The sequence below is a fragment of the Pristiophorus japonicus genome, chromosome 12, assembly GCF_044704955.1.
Source record: "Pristiophorus japonicus isolate sPriJap1 chromosome 12, sPriJap1.hap1, whole genome shotgun sequence".
Lineage (NCBI taxonomy): Eukaryota > Metazoa > Chordata > Chondrichthyes > Pristiophoridae > Pristiophorus > Pristiophorus japonicus.
Window position 1 is genome coordinate 124,907,579 of NC_091988.1, and position 21,135 is coordinate 124,928,713.

At 54.2% G+C, this 21,135-nt stretch overlaps 1 protein-coding gene across 1 annotated transcript in view; it reads left to right on the plus strand.

Annotated features, from left to right (window-relative positions):
* The first annotated feature begins 3,154 nt into the window (after positions 1 to 3,154).
* Positions 3,155 to 21,135, plus strand: part of LOC139277449 (transcription factor HIVEP3-like) — a 197,995-nt gene continuing 180,014 nt past the window's right edge. Inside the window, exon 1 of the mRNA XM_070895920.1 lies at positions 3,155 to 3,327. The gene's annotated coding sequence lies outside the window, so the exon portion shown is untranslated. The remainder of the gene's footprint in view (positions 3,328 to 21,135) is intronic.

Sequence of the window (21,135 nt, forward strand, 5' to 3'; positions counted from 1 at the left end):
CCAAGTCAGCATGGACTTATGAAAGGGAAATCATGCTTGACAAATTTTCCAGAGTTTTTTGAGGATGTAACGAGCAGAGTGGACAAGTGGATGTGGTATATTTGGACATTCAAAAGGCTTTTGACAAGGTCCCACACAATAGATTAGTATGCAAAATTAAGGCACATGGTATTGGGGGTAATGTACTGACATGGATAGAGAACTGGTTGGCAGACAGGAAGCAAAGAGCGGGAATAAACGGGTCCGTTTCTGAATGGCAGGCAATGACTAGTGGGGTACCGTAAGGTTCACTGCTGGACCCCCAGCTATTTACAATATACATTAATGATTTGGATGAAGGAATTAAATGTAATATCTTCAAGTTTGCAGATAACACTAAGCTGGGTGGCAGTGTGAGCTGTGAGGAGGATGCTAAGAGGCTGCAGGGTGACTTGGACAGGTTAGATTAGTGGGCAAATGCATGGCAGATGCAGTATAATGTGGATAAATGTGAGGTTATCCACTTTAGTGACAAAAACAGGAAGGCAGCATATTATCTGAATGGTGACATATTAGGAAAAGGGGAGGTGCAACAGGACCTGGGTGTCATGGTTCATCAGTCATTGAAAGTTGGCATGCAGGTACAGCAGGCGGTGAAGAAGGCAAATGGCATGTTGGCCTTCATAGCTAGGGGATTTGAGTACAGGAGCAGGAGGTCTTACTGCAGTTGTACAGGGCCTTGGTGAGGCCTCAACTGGAATATTGTGTTCAGTTTTGGTCTCCTAATCTGAGGAAGGACGTGCTTGCTATTGAGGGAGTGCAGCGAAGGTTCACCAGACTGATTCCCGGGATGGCAGGACAGATATATGAAGAAAGACTGGATCGGCTAGGCTTATACTCACTGGAGTTTAGAAGAATGAGAGGGGATCTCATAGAAACATATAAAATTATGATGGAACTGGACAGGTTAGATGCTGGAAGAATATTTCCAATGTTGGGGAAGTTCAGAACCAGGGGTCATAGTCTAAGGATAAGGGGTAAGCCATATAGGACTGAGATGAGGAGAAACTTCTTCACGCAGAAAATTGTGAACCTGTGGAATTCTCTACCACAGAAAGTTGTCGAGGCCAGTTCGTTGGATATATACAAGAGGGAGTTAGATATGGCCCTCACGGCTAAAGGGATCGAGGGTTATGGAGAGAAAGCAGGAAAGGGATACTGAGGGAATGATCAGCCATGATCTTATTGAATGGTGGTGCAGGATCGAAGGGCCGAATGGCCTACTCCTGCACATTGTTTCTATGTTTCTAGGTTTCGATACAGAATGATTAAAAAGGTTAATCACAGAGTTTGGTTTCCTGGGCCTTACACTGGGTTCCTAAGCCCCACAGTGCCTTGGTTTGGACACAATACTCCAGTATTTATTTAATGCCTTCATTCTCCATAATTAGATTCCTCTGTAGTGGAACTACTCTAACTTCAAAAAAATGTTGACATGGTTATAAAAGACCCTGGGGGCTGAAATTGATCAAATTACTGCCCACTCCGGCCACTGCCCCCACTGCCCCCCACTGCCGCCCACTGCCCCCCACTGCCCACTGCCATTCACTGCCCACTGCCCCCTACTGCCCACTACCCACTGCCCCCACTGTCCCCCACTGCCCACTGCCCCCAACTGCCCACTGCCACCCACTGCCCCCCACTGCCCCCCACTACCCACTGCCCCCACTGTCCCCCACTGCCCCCCACTGTCCACTGCCCCCCACTGCCCACTGCCCCCCACTGTCCCCCACTACCCATTGCCCCCACTGTCCCCCACTGCCCCCCACTGTCCACTGCCCCCCACTGCCCACTGCCCCCCACTGTCCCCCACTACCCACTGCCCCCACTGTCCCCCAGGGTCCACTGCCACCCACTGCCCCCCACTGCCCACTGCCATCCACTGCCCACTGCCACCCACTGCCCCCCACTGCCCACTGCCCACTGCCCCCACTGCCCCCCACTGCCCACTGCCACCACTGCCCACTGCCATCCACTGCCCCCACTGCCACCCACTGCCCCCCACTGCCCACTGCCATCTACTTCCCCCACTGCCACCCACTGCCCCCCACTGCCCACTGCCCCCCACTGCCCACTGCCCCCCACTGTCCCCCACTACCCACTGCCCCCACTGTCCCCCACTGTCCACTGCCACCCACTGCCCCCCATTGCCCACTGCCATCCACTGCCCACTGCCACCCACTGCCCCCCACTGCCCACTGCCCCCACTGCCCCCCACTGCCCACTGCCCCCACTGCCCACTGCCATCCACTGCCATCCACTGCCGCCCACTGCCATCCACTCCCCCCACTGCCACCCACTGCCCCCACTGCCCACTGCCCCCACTGCCCACTGCCATCCACTGCCCACTGCCATCCACTGCCCACTGCGTCCCACTGCCCCCCACTGCCACCCACTGCCCCTCACTGCCCCCCACTGCCCACTGCCCCCCACTGCCCACTGCTCCCCACTGCTGCCCACTGCCCCCACTGCCCCCCACTGCCCACTGCCATCCACTGCCCACTGTCCCCCACTGCCCCCACTGCCCCCTGCCATCCACTGCCCACTGCTCCCCACTGCCCACTCCCACCCACTGCACCACACTGCCCCCCACTGCCCACTGCCCCCAATGCCCACTGCCACCCACTGCTCCCCACTGCCCACTGCCATCCACTGCCCACTGCCCCCCACTGCCCACTGCCCCCCACTGCCCCCCACTGCCCACTGCCTCACAATGCCCACTGCCCACTGCCTCACTATGCCCACTGCCCCCCACTGCCCACTGCCATCCACTGCCCACTGTCCCCCACTGCCCCCACTGCCCCCTGCCATCCACTGCCCACTGCTCCCCACTGCCCACTCCCACCCACTGCACCACACTGCCCCCCACTGCCCACTGCCCCCAATGCCCACTGCCACCCACTGCCCCCCACTGCCCACTGCCATCCACTGCCCACTGCCCCCCACTGCCCACTGCCCCCAATGCCCACTGCCACCCACTGCCCCCACTGCCCACTGCCATCCACTGCCCACTGCCCCCCACTGCCCACTGCCACCCACTGCCACCCACTGCCCACTGCCTCACAATGCCCACTGCCCCCACTGCCCCCCACTGCCACCCACTGCTGCCAACATTCCTCTGCTCGATGCGCCCAGTGCCACTTTCGACGTGGCCTGGAATGGGCGGGGGGGGGAGAGCCGACTCCAGCACGCCGAGATAGCGGATTGCTGCGGGCGGGAGTCGGCGGTGAGCCGCTGCGTGGGGGCTGCTCTGTCCTGAATGGTGAGTGTCAAGATCCAGTACAAAAGGTCAGTGGAATGTTTTAAACTTATTTTTGTACAGTTACTTACCTGGATGGGGGTCCCCCGAAGGTCCTCAGATGTTTGGTTTTTTGTTGATGATGATTTTAGTTCCACATCTTCGACCCTCCCTGGGCCCGACATCATCCTCGGCGGCACATGGGCGGCAAGCGCCTCTGCCGCCGAGAATGCGACCTCCCGCCCGCTGCCACCCAGATTGGTGGCGTACGCCGTCCATTTGCCACCAACCGAGCTTCGAGCGACCTCGACGATGAATATTCCGCCAAAAGTACCATCCGGTACCTTGGTAACCATGGGCAGAAGCCTTGGTCAATAATTTCCGTGAACAGCATGTCCTCATACTTTCCATATTACTTTGTAGTCCTTCCACACTTAATTCCAATCACCTCACAACTCCACTTCCAAAACTTCTCGTCATTTTCTTTAGAATTTGAGACTAACTTGGAAATAGGCCGCACTTTACGCAGACTTTTAAATCTCACAATTTACCAGAAAGTTAATTCTGCTGGATGTAGTGCCACTCCCGCCAGGAGACAGAACAATATGTGCCCCTGCGTACCCCAGTGAGAGTCAGTGTGTGTGGGACCCGCACCCGAGTGAGAGTCAGTGTTTGTGGAACTGTACCACAGTGAGAGTCAGTGTGTGTGAGACTGTACCCAAGTGAGAGTCAGTGTGTGTGGGACCCGTACCCCAGTGAGAGTCAGTGAGTGTGGAACTGTACCCCAGTGAGAGTAAGTGTGTGTGGGACCTGTACCCCAGTGAGAGTCAGTGTGTGTGGGACCCGCACCCGAGTGAGAGTCAGTGTTTGTGAGACTGTACCCCACTGAGAGTCAGTGTTTGTGGGACTGTACCCCAGTGAGAGTAAGTGAATGTGGGACCTGTACCACAGTGAGATTCAGTGTGTGTGTGTCCCGTACCCCAATGAGAGTAACTGTGTGTGGGCGTGCATCCCAGTGAGAGTCAGTGTGTGTGCGACCTGTACCCCAGTGAGAGTTAGTTTGTCTGGGACCCGTACCCCAGTGAGAGTCAGTGTGTGTGGAACTGTACCACAGTGAGAGTCAGTGTGTGTGAGACTGTACCCAAGTGAGAGTCAGTGTGTGTGGGACCCGTACCCCAGTGAGAGTCAGTGAGTGTGGAACTGTACCCCAGTGAGAGTAAGTGTGTGTGGGACCTGTACCCCAGTGAGAGTCAGTGTGTGTGGGACACGTATCCCAGTGATAGTCAGTGTGTGTGGGACTATACCCCAGTGAGAGTAACTGTGTGGGACCTGTACCCCAGTATGAGTCAGTGTGTGTTGGACCTGTACCCAAGTGAGAGTAAGTGTGTGTGTGATTATGCCCCAGTGACAGTCAGTGTGTGTGGGACCCGTGGCCCAGTGAGAGTCAGTGTGAATGGGACCAGTACCCCAGTGAGAGTCAGTGTGTGTGGGACTGTACCACAGTGAGAGTCATTGTGTGTGGGACCCATACCCCAGTGAGAGTGAGTGTGTGTTGGACTGTACCACAGTGATAGTCAGTGTGTGTGGGACCTGTACCCCAGCGAGAGTCAGTGTGTGTTGGACCTGTACCCCTTGTGAGAGACAGTGTGTGTGTGATTATGCCCCAGTGAGAGTCAGTGTGTGTGGGACCCGTACCCCAGTGAGAGTCAGTGTGTGTGGGACCCGTACCCCAGTGAGAGTCAGTGTGTGTGGGACACGTACCCCAGAGAGTATTAGTGTGTGTGCGACTCGTACCCCAGTGAGAGTCATTGTGTGTGGGACGTGTACCACAGTGAGAGTCAGTGTGTGTGTGTCCCGTACCCCAGTGACAGTTGCTGTATGTGGGAGCCGTGCCCCAGTGAGATTCAGTGTGTGTGAGACTGTACCCCAGTGAGATTCAGTATGTGTGGGACTGTACCCCAGTGAGATTCAGTGTGTGTGTGTCCCATACCCCAATGAGAGTAACTGTGTGTGGGAGTGCACCCCAGTGAGAGTCAGTGTGTGTTGGACTGTACCCCAGTGAGAGTCAGTGTGTGTATGACTGTACCCCAGTGAGAGTCAGTGTGTGAGGGACCCGTACTCCAGTGAGAGTCAGTGTGTGTGAAACTGTACCCTTGTGAGAGTCAGTGTGATTGGGACCCATACCCGAGTGAGAGTCAGTGTGTGTGAGAATGTATCCTAGTGAGAGTCAGTGTGTGTGTGACTGTATCCCAGTGAGAGTCAGTGAGTGTGGGACCTGTACCCCAGTGAGAGTCCGTGTGTGTGGGACCTGTAACCCAGTGAGAGTCAGTGTGTGTGAGACCTGTACCCCAGTGAGAGTCAGTGTGTGAGGGACCTGTAACCCAGTGAGAGTCAGTGTTTGTGGAACTGTACCCCATTGACAGTAAGTGAATGTGGGACCTGTACCACATTGAGAGTCAGTGTGTGTGTGACTGTACCCCAGTGAGATTCAGTGTGTGCGTGTCCTGTACCCCAATGAGAGGAACTGTGTGTGGGCGTGTAACTGCAGTGAGAGTCAGTGCGAGTGGGACCCATACCCCAGTGAGAGTCAGTGTGTGTGGAACTCTACCCCAGTGAGAGTAAGTGTGTGTGGGACCTGTACCCCAGTGAGAGTCAGTGTGTGTGCCACTGTACCCTAGTGAGAGTCAGTTTGTGTGAGACCCGTACCCCAATGAGAGTCAGTGTGTGTGGGACCTGTACCCCAGTGAGAGTCAGTGTGTGTGGGACCTGTACCCCAGTATGAGTCAGTGTGTGTTGGACCTGTACCCAAGTGAGAGTAATTGTGTGTGTGATTATGCCCCAGTGAGAGTCGGTGTGTGTGGGACCCGTGGCCCAGTGAGAGTCAGTGTGAATGGGACCAGTACCCCAGTGAGAATCAGAGTGTGTGGGACTGTACCACAGTGAGAGTCATTGTGTGTGGGACCCATACCCCAGTGAGAGTGAGTGTGTGTTGGACTGTACCGCAGTGATAGTCAGTGTGTGTGGGACCTGTACCCCAGCGAGAGTCAGTGTGTGTTGGACCTGTACCCCAGTGAGAGTCAGTGTGTGTGTGATTATGCCCCAGTGAGAGTCAGTGTGTGTGGGACCCGTACCCCAGTGAGAGTCAGTGTGTGTGGGACCCGTACCCCAGTGAGAGTCAGTGTGTGTGGGACACGTACCCAGAGAGTATTAGTGTGTGTGCGACTCGTACCACAGTGAGAGTCATTGTGTGTGGGACCTGTACCCCAGTGAGAGTCAGTGTGTGTGGGAACCGTACTCCAGTGACAGGCAGTGTGTGTGGAACCCGTACCCCAGTAGAAGTCAGTGTGTGTGGGATCTGCACCCCAGTAGTAGTCAGTGTGTGTGTGATTGTGCCCCAGTGAGAGTCAGTGTGTGTGAGACTGTACCCCAGTGAGAGTCAGTGTGTGTGGGATTGTACCCCAGTGTGATTCAGTGTGTGTGTGTCCCGTACCCCAGTGACAGTTGCTGTATGTGGGAGCCGTGCCCCAGTGAGATTCAGTGTGTGTGAGACTGTACCCCAGTGAGATTCAGTATGTGTGGGACTGTACCCCAGTGAGATTCAGTGTGTGTGTGTCCCGTACCCCAATGAGAGTAACTGTGTGTGGGAGTGCACACCAGTGAGAGTCAGTGTGTGTTGGACTGTACCCCAGTGAGAGTCAGTGTGTGTGGGACTGTACCCCAGTGAGAGTCGGTGTGTGAGGGACCCATACTCCAGTGAGAGTCAGTGTGTGTGAAACTGTACCCTTGTGAGAGTCAGTGTGATTGGGACACATACCCGAGTGAGAGTCAGTGTGTGTGAGACTGTATCCCAGTGAGAGTCAGTGTGTGTGTGACTGTATCCCAGTGAGAGTCAGTGAGTGTGGGACCTGTACCCCAGTGAGAGTCCGTGTGTGTGGGACCTGTAACCCAGTGAGAGTCAGTGTGTGTGGGACCTGTACCCCAGTGAGAGTCAGTGTGTGTGGGATCTGTACTCCACTGAGAGTCAGTGTTTGTGGGACTGTACCCCATTGAGAGTAAGTGAATGTGGGACCTGTACCACATTGAGAGTCAGTGTGTGTGTGACTGTACCCCAGTGAGATTCAGTGTGTGTGTGTCCTGTACCCCAATGAGAGGAACTGTGTGTGGGCGTGTAATTCCAGTGAGAGTCAGTGCGAGTGGGACCCATACCCCAGTAACAGTTGGTGTGTGTGGGACCCATGGCCCAGTGAGAGTCAGTGTGAATGGGACCCGTACCCCAGTGAGAGTCAGTGTGTATGGGACTGTACCACAGTGAGAGTCAGTGTGTGTGGGAGCTGTACCCCAGCGAGAGTCAGTGTGTGTTGGACCTGTACCCCAGTAAGAGTCAGTGTGTGTGGGACCCGTACCCCAGTGAGAGTCAGTGTGTGTGGGACACGTACCCCAGAGAGTATTAGTGTGTGTGCGACTCTACCCCAATGAGAGTCAGTGACTGTGGGACCTGTACCCCAGTGAGAGTCAGTGTGTGTGAGACTGTACCCCAGTGAGAGTCAGTGTGTGTGGGATTGTATCCCAGTGAGATTCAGTGTGTGTTTGTCCCGTACCCCAGTGATAGTTGATGTATGTGGGAGCTGTGCACCAGTGAGATTCATTGTGTGTGAGACTGTACCCCAGTGAGATTCAGTGTGTGTGGGACTGTACCCCAATGAGAGTAACTGTATGTGGGAGTGCACCCCAGTGAGAGACAGTGTGTGTTGGACTGTACCCCAGTGAGAGTCAGTTTGTGTGCGACTGTACCCCAGTGAGAGTCAGTGTGTGAGGGACCCGTACCCCAGTGAGAGTCAGTGTGTGTCGACCTGTACGCCAGTGAGAGTCAGTGTGTGTGGGCCTCGTACCCTTGTGAGAGTCATTGTGTGTGGGATTGTACCCAAGTGAGAATCAGTGTGTGTGGGACTGTACCCCAGTGAGAGTCACTGTGTGTGGAACTGTACCACAGTGAGAGCCAGTGTGTCTGAGACTGTACCCCAGTGAGAGTCAGTGTGTGTGGGACCCATACCCCAGTGAGAATCAGTGGGTGTGGAACTCTACCCCAGTGAGAGTCAGTGTGTGAGACTGTACCCCTGTGAGATTCAGTGTGTGTGGTCCCTTATCCTAGTGAGAGTCAGTGTGTGTGCGACCTATACCCGAGTAATAGCCAGTGTGTGTGTGATTGTGCCCCAGTGAGAGTCAGTGTCTGTGGGACCTGTACCCCAGTAAGAGTCAGTGTGTGTGTGACGCGTACGCCAGCGAGAGTCAGTGTGTGTCGGACACGTACCCCAGAGAGAGTCAGTGTGTCTGGGACCCGTACCCAGTGAGAGTCAATGTGTGTGGTCCCTTATCCTAGTGAGAGTCAGTGTGTGTGTGATTGTGCCCCAGTGAGAGTCAGTGTGTGTGTCCCGTACCCCACTGAGAATAACTGTGTGTGGGAGTGCACCCCAGTGAGAGTCAGTGTGTGTTGGACTGTACCCCAGTGAGAGTAAGTGTGTGTGGAACTGTACCCCAGTGAGAGTCAGTGTGTATGGGTCCTGTACCCCAGTGAGAGTCAGTGTGTGTGGGACACACACCCCAGTGAGAGTCAGTGTGTATGGGTACTGTACTCCAGTGAGAGTCAGTGTGTGTGGGACACATACCCCAGTGAGAGTCAGTGTGCGTGGGACCCGTACCCCAATGAGAATCAGTGTCTGTGGAACTGTACACCAGTGAGAGTCAGTGTGTGTGTGATTGTGCCCCAGTGAGAGTCAGTGTGTGTGGGACCTGTACCCCAGTAAGAGTCAGTGTGTGTGCGACCTGTACCCCAGTGAGAGTTAGTTTGTCTGGGACCCGTACCCCAGTGAGAGTCAGTGTGTGTGGAACTGTACCACAGTGAGAGTCAGTGTGTGTGAGACTGTACCCCAGTGAGAGTCAGTGTGTGTGGGACCCGTACCCCAGTGAGAGTCAGTGAGTGTGGAACTGTACCCCAGTGAGAGTAAGTGTGTGTGGGACCTGTACCCCAGTGAGAGTCAGTGTGTGTGGGACACGTATCCCAGTGATAGTCAGTGTGTGTGGGACTATACCCCAGTGAGAGTAACTGTGTGGGACCTGTACCCCAGTATGAGTCAGTGTGTGTTGGACCTGTACCCAAGTGAGAGTAAGTGTGTGTGTGATTATGCCCCAGTGACAGTCAGTGTGTGTGGGACCCGTGGCCCAGTGAGAGTCAGTGTGAATGGGACCAGTACCCCAGTGAGAGTCAGTGTGTGTGGGACTGTACCACAGTGAGAGTCATTGTGTGTGGGACCCATACCCCAGTGAGAGTGAGTGTGTGTTGGACTGTACCACAGTGATAGTCAGTGTGTGTGGGACCTGTACCCCAGCGAGAGTCAGTGTGTGTTGGACCTGTACCCCTTGTGAGAGACAGTGTGTGTGTGATTATGCCCCAGTGAGAGTCAGTGTGTGTGGGACCCGTACCCCAGTGAGAGTCAGTGTGTGTGGGACCCGTACCCCAGTGAGAGTCAGTGTGTGTGGGACACGTACCCCAGAGAGTATTAGTGTGTGTGCGACTCGTACCCCAGTGAGAGTCATTGTGTGTGGGACGTGTACCACAGTGAGAGTCAGTGTGTGTGTGTCCCGTACCCCAGTGACAGTTGCTGTATGTGGGAGCCGTGCCCCAGTGAGATTCAGTGTGTGTGAGACTGTACCCCAGTGAGATTCAGTATGTGTGGGACTGTACCCCAGTGAGATTCAGTGTGTGTGTGTCCCATACCCCAATGAGAGTAACTGTGTGTGGGAGTGCACCCCAGTGAGAGTCAGTGTGTGTTGGACTGTACCCCAGTGAGAGTCAGTATGTGTATGACTGTACCCCAGTGAGAGTCAGTGTGTGAGGGACCCGTACTCCAGTGAGAGTCAGTGTGTGTGAAACTGTACCCTTGTGAGAGTCAGTGTGATTGGGACCCATACCCGAGTGAGAGTCAGTGTGTGTGAGAATGTATCCTAGTGAGAGTCAGTGTGTGTGTGACTGTATCCCAGTGAGAGTCAGTGAGTGTGGGACCTGTACCCCAGTGAGAGTCCGTGTGTGTGGGACCTGTAACCCAGTGAGAGTCAGTGTGTGTGAGACCTGTACCCCAGTGAGAGTCAGTGTGTGAGGGACCTGTAACCCAGTGAGAGTCAGTGTTTGTGGAACTGTACCCCATTGACAGTAAGTGAATGTGGGACCTGTACCACATTGAGAGTCAGTGTGTGTGTGACTGTACCCCAGTGAGATTCAGTGTGTGCGTGTCCTGTACCCCAATGAGAGGAACTGTGTGTGGGCGTGTAACTGCAGTGAGAGTCAGTGCGAGTGGGACCCATACCCCAGTGAGAGTCAGTGTGTGTGGAACTCTACCCCAGTGAGAGTAAGTGTGTGTGGGACCTGTACCCCAGTGAGAGTCAGTGTGTGTGCCACTGTACCCTAGTGAGAGTCAGTTTGTGTGAGACCCGTACTCCAATGAGAGTCAGTGTGTGTGGGACCTGTACCCCAGTGTGAGTCAGTGTGTGTGGGACCTGTACCCCAGTATGAGTCAGTGTGTGTTGGACCTGTACCCAAGTGAGAGTAATTGTGTGTGTGATTATGCCCCAGTGAGAGTCAGTGTGTGTGGAACCCGTACCCCAGTGACAGTCGGTGTGTGTGGGACCCGTGGCCCAGTGAGAGTCAGTGTGAATGGGACCAGTACCCCAGTGAGAATCAGAGTGTGTGGGACTGTACCACAGTGAGAGTCATTGTGTGTGGGACCCATACCCCAGTGAGAGTGAGTGTGTGTTGGACTGTACCACAGTGATAGTCAGTGTGTGTGGGACCTGTACCCCAGCGAGAGTCAGTGTGTGTTGGACCTGTACCCCAGTGAGAGTCAGTGTGTGTGTGATTATGCCCCAGTGAGAGTCAGTGTGTGTGGGACCCGTACCCCAGTGAGAGTCAGTGTGTGTGGGACCCGTACCCCAGTGAGAGTCAGTGTGTGTGGGACACGTACCCAGAGAGTATTAGTGTGTGTGCGACTCGTACCCCAGTGAGAGTCATTGTGTGTGGGACCTGTACCCCAGTGAGAGTCAGTGTGTGTGGGAACCGTACTCCAGTGACAGGCAGTGTGTGTGGAACCCGTACCCCAGTAGAAGTCAGTGTGTGTGGGATCTGCACCCCAGTAGTAGTCAGTGTGTGTGTGATTGTGCCCCAGTGAGAGTCAGTGTGTGTGAGACTGTACCCCAGTGAGAGTCAGTGTGTGTGGGATTGTACCCCAGTGTGATTCAGTGTGTGTGTGTCCCGTACCCCAGTGACAGTTGCTGTATGTGGGAGCCGTGCCCCAGTGAGATTCAGTGTGTGTGAGACTGTACCCCAGTGAGATTCAGTATGTGTGGGACTGTACCCCAGTGAGATTCAGTGTGTGTGTGTCCCGTACCCCAATGAGAGTAACTGTGTGTGGGAGTGCACACCAGTGAGAGTCAGTGTGTGTTGGACTGTACCCCAGTGAGAGTCAGTGTGTGTGGGACTGTACCCCAGTGAGAGTCGGTGTGTGAGGGACCCATACTCCAGTGAGAGTCAGTGTGTGTGAAACTGTACCCTTGTGAGAGTCAGTGTGATTGGGACACATACCCGAGTGAGAGTCAGTGTGTGTGAGACTGTATCCCAGTGAGAGTCAGTGTGTGTGTGACTGTATCCCAGTGAGAGTCAGTGAGTGTGGGACCTGTACCCCAGTGAGAGTCCGTGTGTGTGGGACCTGTAACCCAGTGAGAGTCAGTGTGTGTGGGACCTGTACCCCAGTGAGAGTCAGTGTGTGTGGGATCTGTACCACAGTGAGAGTCAGTGTGTGTGGGACCTGTACCCCACTGAGAGTCAGTGTGTGTGTGACTGTACCCCAGTGAGAGTCAGTGTGTGTGAGACCTGTACCCCAGTGAGAGTCAGTGTGTGAGGGACCTGTACTCCACTGAGAGTCAGTGTTTGTGGGACTGTACCCCATTGAGAGTAAGTGAATGTGGGACCTGTACCACATTGAGAGTCAGTGTGTGTGTGACTGTACCCCAGTGAGATTCAGTGTGTGTGTGTCCTGTACCCCAATGAGAGGAACTGTGTGTGGGCGTGTAATTCCAGTGAGAGTCAGTGCGAGTGGGACCCATACCCCAGTAACAGTTGGTGTGTGTGGGACCCATGGCCCAGTGAGAGTCAGTGTGAATGGGACCCGTACCCCAGTGAGAGTCAGTGTGTATGGGACTGTACCACAGTGAGAGTCAGTGTGTGTGGGAGCTGTACCCCAGCGAGAGTCAGTGTGTGTTGGACCTGTACCCCAGTAAGAGTCAGTGTGTGTGGGACCCGTACCCCAGTGAGAGTCAGTGTGTGTGGGACACGTACCCCAGAGAGTATTAGTGTGTGTGCGACTCTACCCCAATGAGAGTCAGTGACTGTGGGACCTGTACCCCAGTGAGAGTCAGTGTGTGTGAGACTGTACCCCAGTGAGAGTCAGTGTGTGTGGGATTGTATCCCAGTGAGATTCAGTGTGTGTTTGTCCCGTACCCCAGTGATAGTTGATGTATGTGGGAGCTGTGCACCAGTGAGATTCATTGTGTGTGAGACTGTACCCCAGTGAGATTCAGTGTGTGTGGGACTGTACCCCAATGAGAGTAACTGTATGTGGGAGTGCACCCCAGTGAGAGACAGTGTGTGTTGGACTGTACCCCAGTGAGAGTCAGTTTGTGTGCGACTGTACCCCAGTGAGAGTCAGTGTGTGAGGGACCCGTACCCCAGTGAGAGTCAGTGTGTGTCGACCTGTACGCCAGTGAGAGTCAGTGTGTGTGGGCCTCGTACCCTTGTGAGAGTCATTGTGTGTGGGATTGTACCCAAGTGAGAATCAGTGTGTGTGGGACTGTACCCCAGTGAGAGTCACTGTGTGTGGAACTGTACCACAGTGAGAGCCAGTGTGTCTGAGACTGTACCCCAGTGAGAGTCAGTGTGTGTGGGACCCATACCCCAGTGAGAATCAGTGGGTGTGGAACTCTACCCCAGTGAGAGTCAGTGTGTGAGACTGTACCCCTGTGAGATTCAGTGTGTGTGGTCCCTTATCCTAGTGAGAGTCAGTGTGTGTGCGACCTATACCCGAGTAATAGCCAGTGTGTGTGTGATTGTGCCCCAGTGAGAGTCAGTGTCTGTGGGACCTGTACCCCAGTAAGAGTCAGTGTGTGTGTGACGCGTACGCCAGCGAGAGTCAGTGTGTGTCGGACACGTACCCCAGAGAGAATCAGTGTGTCTGGGACCCGTACCCAGTGAGAGTCAATGTGTGTGGTCCCTTATCCTAGTGAGAGTCAGTGTGTGTGTGATTGTGCCCCAGTGAGAGTCAGTGTGTGTGTCCCGTACCCCACTGAGAATAACTGTGTGTGGGAGTGCACCCCAGTGAGAGTCAGTGTGTGTTGGACTGTACCCCAGTGAGAGTAAGTGTGTGTGGAACTGTACCCCAGTGAGAGTCAGTGTGTATGGGTCCTGTACCCCAGTGAGAGTCAGTGTGTGTGGGACACACACCCCAGTGAGAGTCAGTGTGTATGGGTACTGTACTCCAGTGAGAGTCAGTGTGTGTGGGACACATACCCCAGTGAGAGTCAGTGTGCGTGGGACCCGTACCCCAATGAGAATCAGTGTCTGTGGAACTGTACACCAGTGAGAGTCAGTGTGTGTGTGATTGTGCCCCAGTGAGAGTAAGTGTCTGTGGGACCTGTACCCCAGTAAGAGTCAGTGTGTATGTGACGCGTACGCCAGCGAAAGTCAGTGTGTGTGGGACACCTACCCCAGTGAGAGTCAGTGTGTGTGGTCCCGTACCCGAGTGAGAGTTAGTGTGTGTGAGACTGTACCCCAGTGAGAGTCAGTGTGTGTGGGACCTGTACCCCAGTGAGAGTCAGTGTGTGTGAGACTGTACCCCAGTGAGAGTCAGTGTGTGTGGGACTGTACCCCAGTGAGATTCTGTGTGTGTGTGTCCCGTACCCCACTGAGAGTAACTGTGTGTGGGAGTGCACCCCAGTGAGAGTCAGTGTGTGTTGGACTGTACCCCAGTGAGAGTCAGTGTGTGTGGAACTGTACCCCAGTGAGAGTCATTGTGTGTGGAACCTGTACCCCAGTGAGAGTCAGTGTGTGAGGGACCCATACTCCAGTGAGAGTCAATGGGTGTGAAACTTTACCCAAGTGAGAGTCAGTGTGTGTTGGACTGTACCCCAGTGAGAGTCAGTGTGTGTGGAACTGTACCCCAGTGAGAGTCATTGTGTGTGGAACTGTACCACAGTGAGAGTTAGTGTGTGTGAGAATGTAACCCAGTGAGAGTCAGTGTGTATGGGACCCGTACCCCAGTGAGAGTCAGTGTGTGTGGAACTGTACCCCAGTGAGAGTAAGTGTGTGTGGGACCTGTACCCCAGTGAGAGTCAGTGTGTGTGGGAACTGTACTCCAGTGAGAGTCATTGTGTGTGGAACCCGTACCCCAGTAGAAGTCAGTGTGTGTGGGATCTGTACCCCAGTAGTAGTCAGTGTGTGTGTGATTGTGCCCCAGTGAGAGTCAGTGTGTGTAAGACTGTAACCCAGTGAGAGTCAGTGTGTGTGGGACTGTACCCTAGTGAGATTCAGTGTGTATGTGTCCCATACCCCAATGAGAGTAACTGTTTGTGGGAGTGCACACCAGTGAGAGTCAGTGTGTGTGTGACTGTACCCTTGTGAGAGTCAGTGTGATTGGGACCCGTACCCCAGTGAGTGTCAATGTGTGTGGGACTGTATCCCAGTGAGAGTCACTGTGTGTGTGACTGTGCCCCAGTGAGAGTCAGTGTGTGTGGGACCTGTACCCAACTGAGAGTCAGTGTTTGTGGGACTGTACCCCAGTGAGAGTAAGTGAATGTGGGACCGGTACCACAGTGAGAGTCAGTGTGTGTGTGACTGTACCCCAGTGAGATTCAGTGTGTGTGTGTCCTGTACCCCAATGAGAGTAACTGTGTGTGGGCGTGTAATCCCAGTGAGAGTCAGTGTGTGTGGGACCTGTACCCCAGTGAGAGTCAGTGTGTGTGGGACGTGTACCACAGTGAGAATCAGTGTGTGTGGGACCTGTACTCCAGTGAGAGTCAGTGTGTATGGGACCCGTACCCCAGTGAGAGTCAGTGTGTGTGGAACTGTACCCCAGTGAGAGTAACTGTGTGGGACACGTACCCCAGTATGAGTCAGTGTGTGTTGGACCTGTACCCAAGTGAGAGTAAGTGTGCGTGTGATTATGCCCCAGTGAGAGTCAGTGTGTGTGGTACCCATACCCCAGTGAGAGTGAGTGTGTGTGGGACCTGTACCCAAGCGAGAGTCAGTGCGTGTTGGACCTGTACCCCAGTAAGAGTCAGTGTGTGTTGGATCCGTACACCACTGAGAGTAAGTGTGTGTGTGATTATGCCCCAGTGAGAGTCAGTGTGTGTGGGACCCGTAACCCAGTGAGAGTCAGTGTGTGTGGGATCCGTAACCCAGTGAGAGTCAGTGTGTGTGGGACACGTATCCCAGAGAGTATTAGTGTGTGTGCGACTCGTACCCCAGTGAGATTCATTGTCTGTGGGAACTGTACCCCAGTGAGAGTCAGTGTGTGTGGGAACCGTACTCCAATGAGAGTCATTGTGTGTGGAACCCGTACCCCAGTAGAAGTCAGTGTGTGTGGGATCTGTACCCCAGTAGTAGTCAGTGTGTGTGTGATTGTGCCCCAGTGAGAGTCAGTGTGTGTAAGACTGTAACCCAGTGAGAGTCAGTGTGTGTGGGACTGCACCCTAGTGAGATTCAGTGTGTATGTGTCCCATACCACAATGAGAGTAACTGTTTGTGGGAGTGCACACCAGTGAGATTCAGTGTGTGTGTGACTGTACCCTTGTGAGAGTCAGTGTGATTGGGACCCGTACCCCAGTGAGTGTCAGTGTGTGTGGGACTGTACCCCAGTGAGAGTCAGTGTGTGTGTGACTGTGCCCCAGTGAGAGTCAGTGTGTGTGGGACCTGTACCCAACTGAGAGTCAGTGTTTGTGGGACTGTACCCCAGTGAGAGTAAGTGAATGTGGGACCTGTACCACAGTGAGAGTCAGTGTGTGTGTGACTGTACCCCAGTGAGATTCAGTGTGTGTATGTCCTGTACCCCAATGAGAGTAACTGTGTGTGGGCGTGTAATCCCAGTGAGAGTCAGTGTGTGTGGGACCTGTACCCCAGTGAGAGTCAGTGTGTGTGGGACGTGTACCACAGTGAGAATCAGTGTGTGTGGGACCTGTACCCCAGTGAGAGTCAGTGTGTGTGGGACACGTAAGCCAGTGATAGTCAGTGTGTGTGGGACTATACCCCAGTGAGAGGAACTGTGTGGGAACTGTACACCAGTAAGAGTCAGTGTGTGTTGGACCTGTACCCAAGTGAGAGTAAGTTTGTGTGTGATTATGCCCCAGTGAGAGTCAGTGTGTGTGGAACCCGTACCCCAGTGACAGTCGGTGTGTGTGGGACCAGTGGCCCAGTGAGAGTCAGTGTGAATGGAACCCGAACCCCAGTGAGAGTCAGTGTGAATGGAACCCGAACCCCAGTGAGAGTCAGTGTGTGTGGGATTGCACCACAGTGAGAGTCAGTGTGTGTGGGACCTGTACTCCAGCGAGAGTCAGTGTGTGTTGGACATGTACCCCAGTGAGAGTCAGTGTGTGTGGGACACGTACCCCAGAGAGTATTAGTGTGCGTGCGACTCGTACCCCAATAAGAGTCAGTGTCTGTGGGACCTGTACCCCAGTGAGAGTCAGTGTGTATGGGTCCTGTACCCCAGTGAGAGTCAGTGTGTGTGGGACACAAACCCCAGTGAGAGTCAGTTTGTATGGGTCCTGTGCCCCAGTGAGAGTCAGTGTGTGTGGGACACATACCCCAGTGATAGTCATTGTGTGTTGATTGTGCCCCAGAGAGAGTCAGTGTCTGTGGGACCTGTACCCCATGAAGAGTCAGTGTGTGTGTGACTGTACCACAGTGAGAGTCAGTGTGTGTGCGACTGTACCCCAGTGAGATTCTGTGTGTGTGTGTCCCGTACCCCACTGAGAGTAACTGTGTGTGGGAGTGCACCCCAGTGAGAGTCAGTGTGTGTTGGACTGTACCCCAGTGAGAGTCAGTGTGTGTGGGACTGTACCACAGTGAGAGTCAGTGTGTGTGCGACCTGTACACCAGCGAGAGTCAGTGTTTGTTGGACCTGGACCCCAGTAAGAGTCAGTGTGTGTTGGATCCGTACCCCAGTGAGAGTAAGTGTGTGTGTGATTATGCCCCAGTGAGAGTCAGTGTGTGTGGGACCCGTACCCCAGTGAGAGTCAGTGTGAGTGCGACTCGTACCCCAGTGAGAGTCATTGTGTGTGGGACCTGTACCCCAGTGAGAGTCAGTGTGTGTGGGAACCGTACTCCAGTGAGAGTCAGTGTGTGTGGAACCCGTACCCCAGTAGAAGTCAGTGTGTGTGGGACCTGTACCACAGTAGTAGTCAGTGTGTGTGGGATTGTACCCCAGTGAGATTCAGTGTGTGTGTGTCCCGTACTCCAGTGACAGTTGGTGCATGTTGGATCCGTGCCCAGGTGAGAGTCAGTGTGTGTTGGACTGTACCCTTGTGAGAGTCAGTGTGTGTGTGACTGTACCCCAGTGAGAGTCAGTGTGTATGTGTCACATACCCCAATGAGAGTAACTGTGTGTGGGAGTGCACCCCAGTGAGAGTCAGTGTGTGTTGGACTGTACCCTTGTGAGAGTCAGTGTGTGTGTGACTGTACCCCAGTGAGAGTCAGTGCGTGTGGGACCTGTACCCCAGTGCGAGTCAGTGTGTGTGGAACTGTACCCCAATGAGAGTAAGTGTGTGTGGGACCTGTACCCCAGTGAGAGTCAGTGTGTGTGACACTGTACCCCAGTGAGAGTCAGTTTGTGTGGGACCAGTACCCCAATGAGAGTCAGTGTGTGTGGGACCTGTACCCCAGTGAGAGTCAGTGTGTGTGGGACCTGTACCACAGTAAGAGTCAGTGTGTGTTGGACCTATACACCAGTAAGAGTCAGTGTGTGTTGGACCTGTACCCAAGTGAGAGTAAGTGTGTGTGTGATTATGCCCCAGTGAGAGTCAGTGTGTGTGGAACCCGTACCCCAGTGACAGTCGGTGTGTGTGGGACCCGTGGCCTAGTGAGAGTCAGTGTGAATGGGAACCATACCCCAGTGAGAGTCAGTGTGTGTGGGACGGTACCACAGTGAGAGTCAGTGTGTGTGGGACCTGTACCCCAGCGAGAGTCAGTGTGTGTTGGATCCGTACCACAGTAAGAGTCAGTCAGTGTTGGATCCGTACCCCAGTGAGAGTAAGTGTGTGTGTGATTATGCCCCAGTGAGAGTCAGTGTGTGTGGGACCCGTACCCCAGTGAGAGTCAGTGTGTGTGGGATACGTACCCCAGAGAGTATTAGTGTGTGTGCGACTCGTACCCCAATAAGAGTCAGTATCTGTGGGACCTGTACTCCAGTGAGAGTCAGTGTGTATGGGTCCTGTACCCCAGTGAGAGTCAGTGTGTGTGGGACACATACCCCAGTGAGAGCCAGTGTGTATGGGCCCTGTACCCCAGTGAGAGTCAGTGTGTGTGTGATTGTGCCCCAGTGAGAGTCAGTGTGTGTGGGACTGTACCACAGTGAGAGTCAGTGTGTGTGCGACCTGTACCCCAGCGAGAGTCAGTGTTTGTTGGACCTGTACCCCAGTAAGAGTCAGTGTGTGTTGGATCCGTACCCCAGTGAGAGTAAGTGTGTGTGTGATTATGCCCCAGTGAGAGTCAGTGTGTGTGGGACCCGTACCCCAGTGAGAGTCAGTGTGTGTGGGACCCGTACCCCAGTGAGAGTCAGTGTGCGTGGGACACGTATCCCAGAGAATATTAGTGTGTGTGCGACTCGTACCCCAGTGAGAGTCATTGTGTGTGGGACCTGTACCCCAGTGCGAGTCAGTGTGTGTGGAACTGTACCCCAGTGAGGGTAAGTGTGTGTGGGACCTGTACCCCAGTGAGAGTCAGTGTGTGTGACACTGTACCCCAGTGAGAGTCAGTTTGTGTGGGACCAGTACCCCAATGAGAGTCAGTGTGTGTGGGACCTGTACCCCAGTGAGAGTCAGTGTGTGTGGGACCTGTACTCCAGTGAGAGTCAGTGTGTGTGGGACGTGTACCACAGTGAGAGTCAGTGTGTGTGGGACCTGTACCCCAGTAAGAGTCAGTGTGTGTGGGACTATACCCCAGTGAGAGGAACTGTGTGGGAACTGTACACCAGTAAGAGTCAGTGTGTGTTGGACCTGTACACCAGTAAGAGTCAGTGTGTGTTGGACCTGTACTCAAGTGAGAGTAAGTGTGTGTGTGATTATGCATCAGTGAGAGTCAGTGTGTGTGGAACACATACCTCAGTGACAGTCGGTGTGTGTGGGACCCGTACCCCAGTGAGAGTCAGTGTGTGTGGAACTCTACCACGATAAGAGTCAGTGTGTGTTGGATCCGTACCACAGTGAGAGTCAGTGTGTGTGGGACCTGTACCCCAGCGAGAGTCAGTGTGTGTTGGACCTGTACCCCAGTAAGAGTCAGTGTGAGTTGGATCCGTACCCCAGTGAGAGTAAGTGTGTGTGTGATTATGCCCCAGTGAGGGTCAGTGTGTGTGGGACCCGTAACCCAGTGAGAGTAAGTGTGTGTGTGATTATGCCCCAGTGAGAGTCAGTGTGTGTGGGACCCGTACCTCAGTGAGAGTCAGTGTGTGTGGGACCCGTACCCCAGTGAGATTCAGTGTGTGTGGGACACGTACCCCAGAGAGTATTAGTGTGTGTGCGACTCGTACCCCAGTGAGATTCATTGTGTGTGGGACCTGTACCCCAGTGAGAGTCAGCGTGTGTGGGAACCGTACTCCAGTGAGAGTCAGTGTGTGTGGAACCCATACCCCAGTAGAAGTCAGTGTGGGTGGGACCTGTACCCCAGTAGTAGTCAGTGTGTGTGAGATTGTGCCACAGTGAGAGTCAATGTCTGTGGGACCTGTACCCCAGTAAGAGTCAGTGTGTGTGTGACGCGTACGCCAGCGAGAGTCATTGTGTGTGGGACACGTACCCCAGTGAGAGTCAGTGTGTGTGGTCCCATACCCCAGTGATATTCAGTGTGTGTGTGTCCCGTACCCCTCTGAGAGTAACTGTGTGTGGGACTGCACCCCAGTGAGAGTCAGTGTGTGTTGGACTGTGACCCAGTGAGAGTCAGTGTGTGTGGACCTGTACCCCAGTGAGAGGCAGTGTGTGTGGGACCCGTACCCCAGTGAGAGTCAGTGTGTATGTGACTGTATCCTAGTGAGAGTCAGTGTGTGTGAGACCTGTACCCCAGTGAAAGTCAGTGTGTGTGGGACCTGTACCCCACTGAGAGTCAGTGTTTGTGGGACACATACCCCATGAGAGTCAGTGTGCCTTGGTCCTGTACCCCAGTGAGAGTCAGTGTCTGTGGGACACATACCCCAGTGAGAGTCAGTGTGCGTGGGACCGATACCCCAATGAGAGTCAGTGTGTGTGGGACTGTACCCCAGTGAGATTCAGTGTGTGTGTGTCCCGTACCCCACTGAGAGTAACTGTGTGTGGGAGTGCACCTCAGTGAGAGTCAGTGTGTGTTGGACTGTACCCCAGTGAGAGTCAGTGTGTGTGGAACTGTACCCCAGTGAGAGTCAGTGTGTATGGGTCCTGTACCCCAGTGAGAGTCTGTGTGTGTGGGACACATACCCCAGTGAGAGTCAGTGTGCCTGGGTCCTGTACCACAGTGAGAGTCAGTGTGTGTGGGACACATACCCCAGTGAGAGTCAGTGTGCGCGGGACCCATACTCCAATGA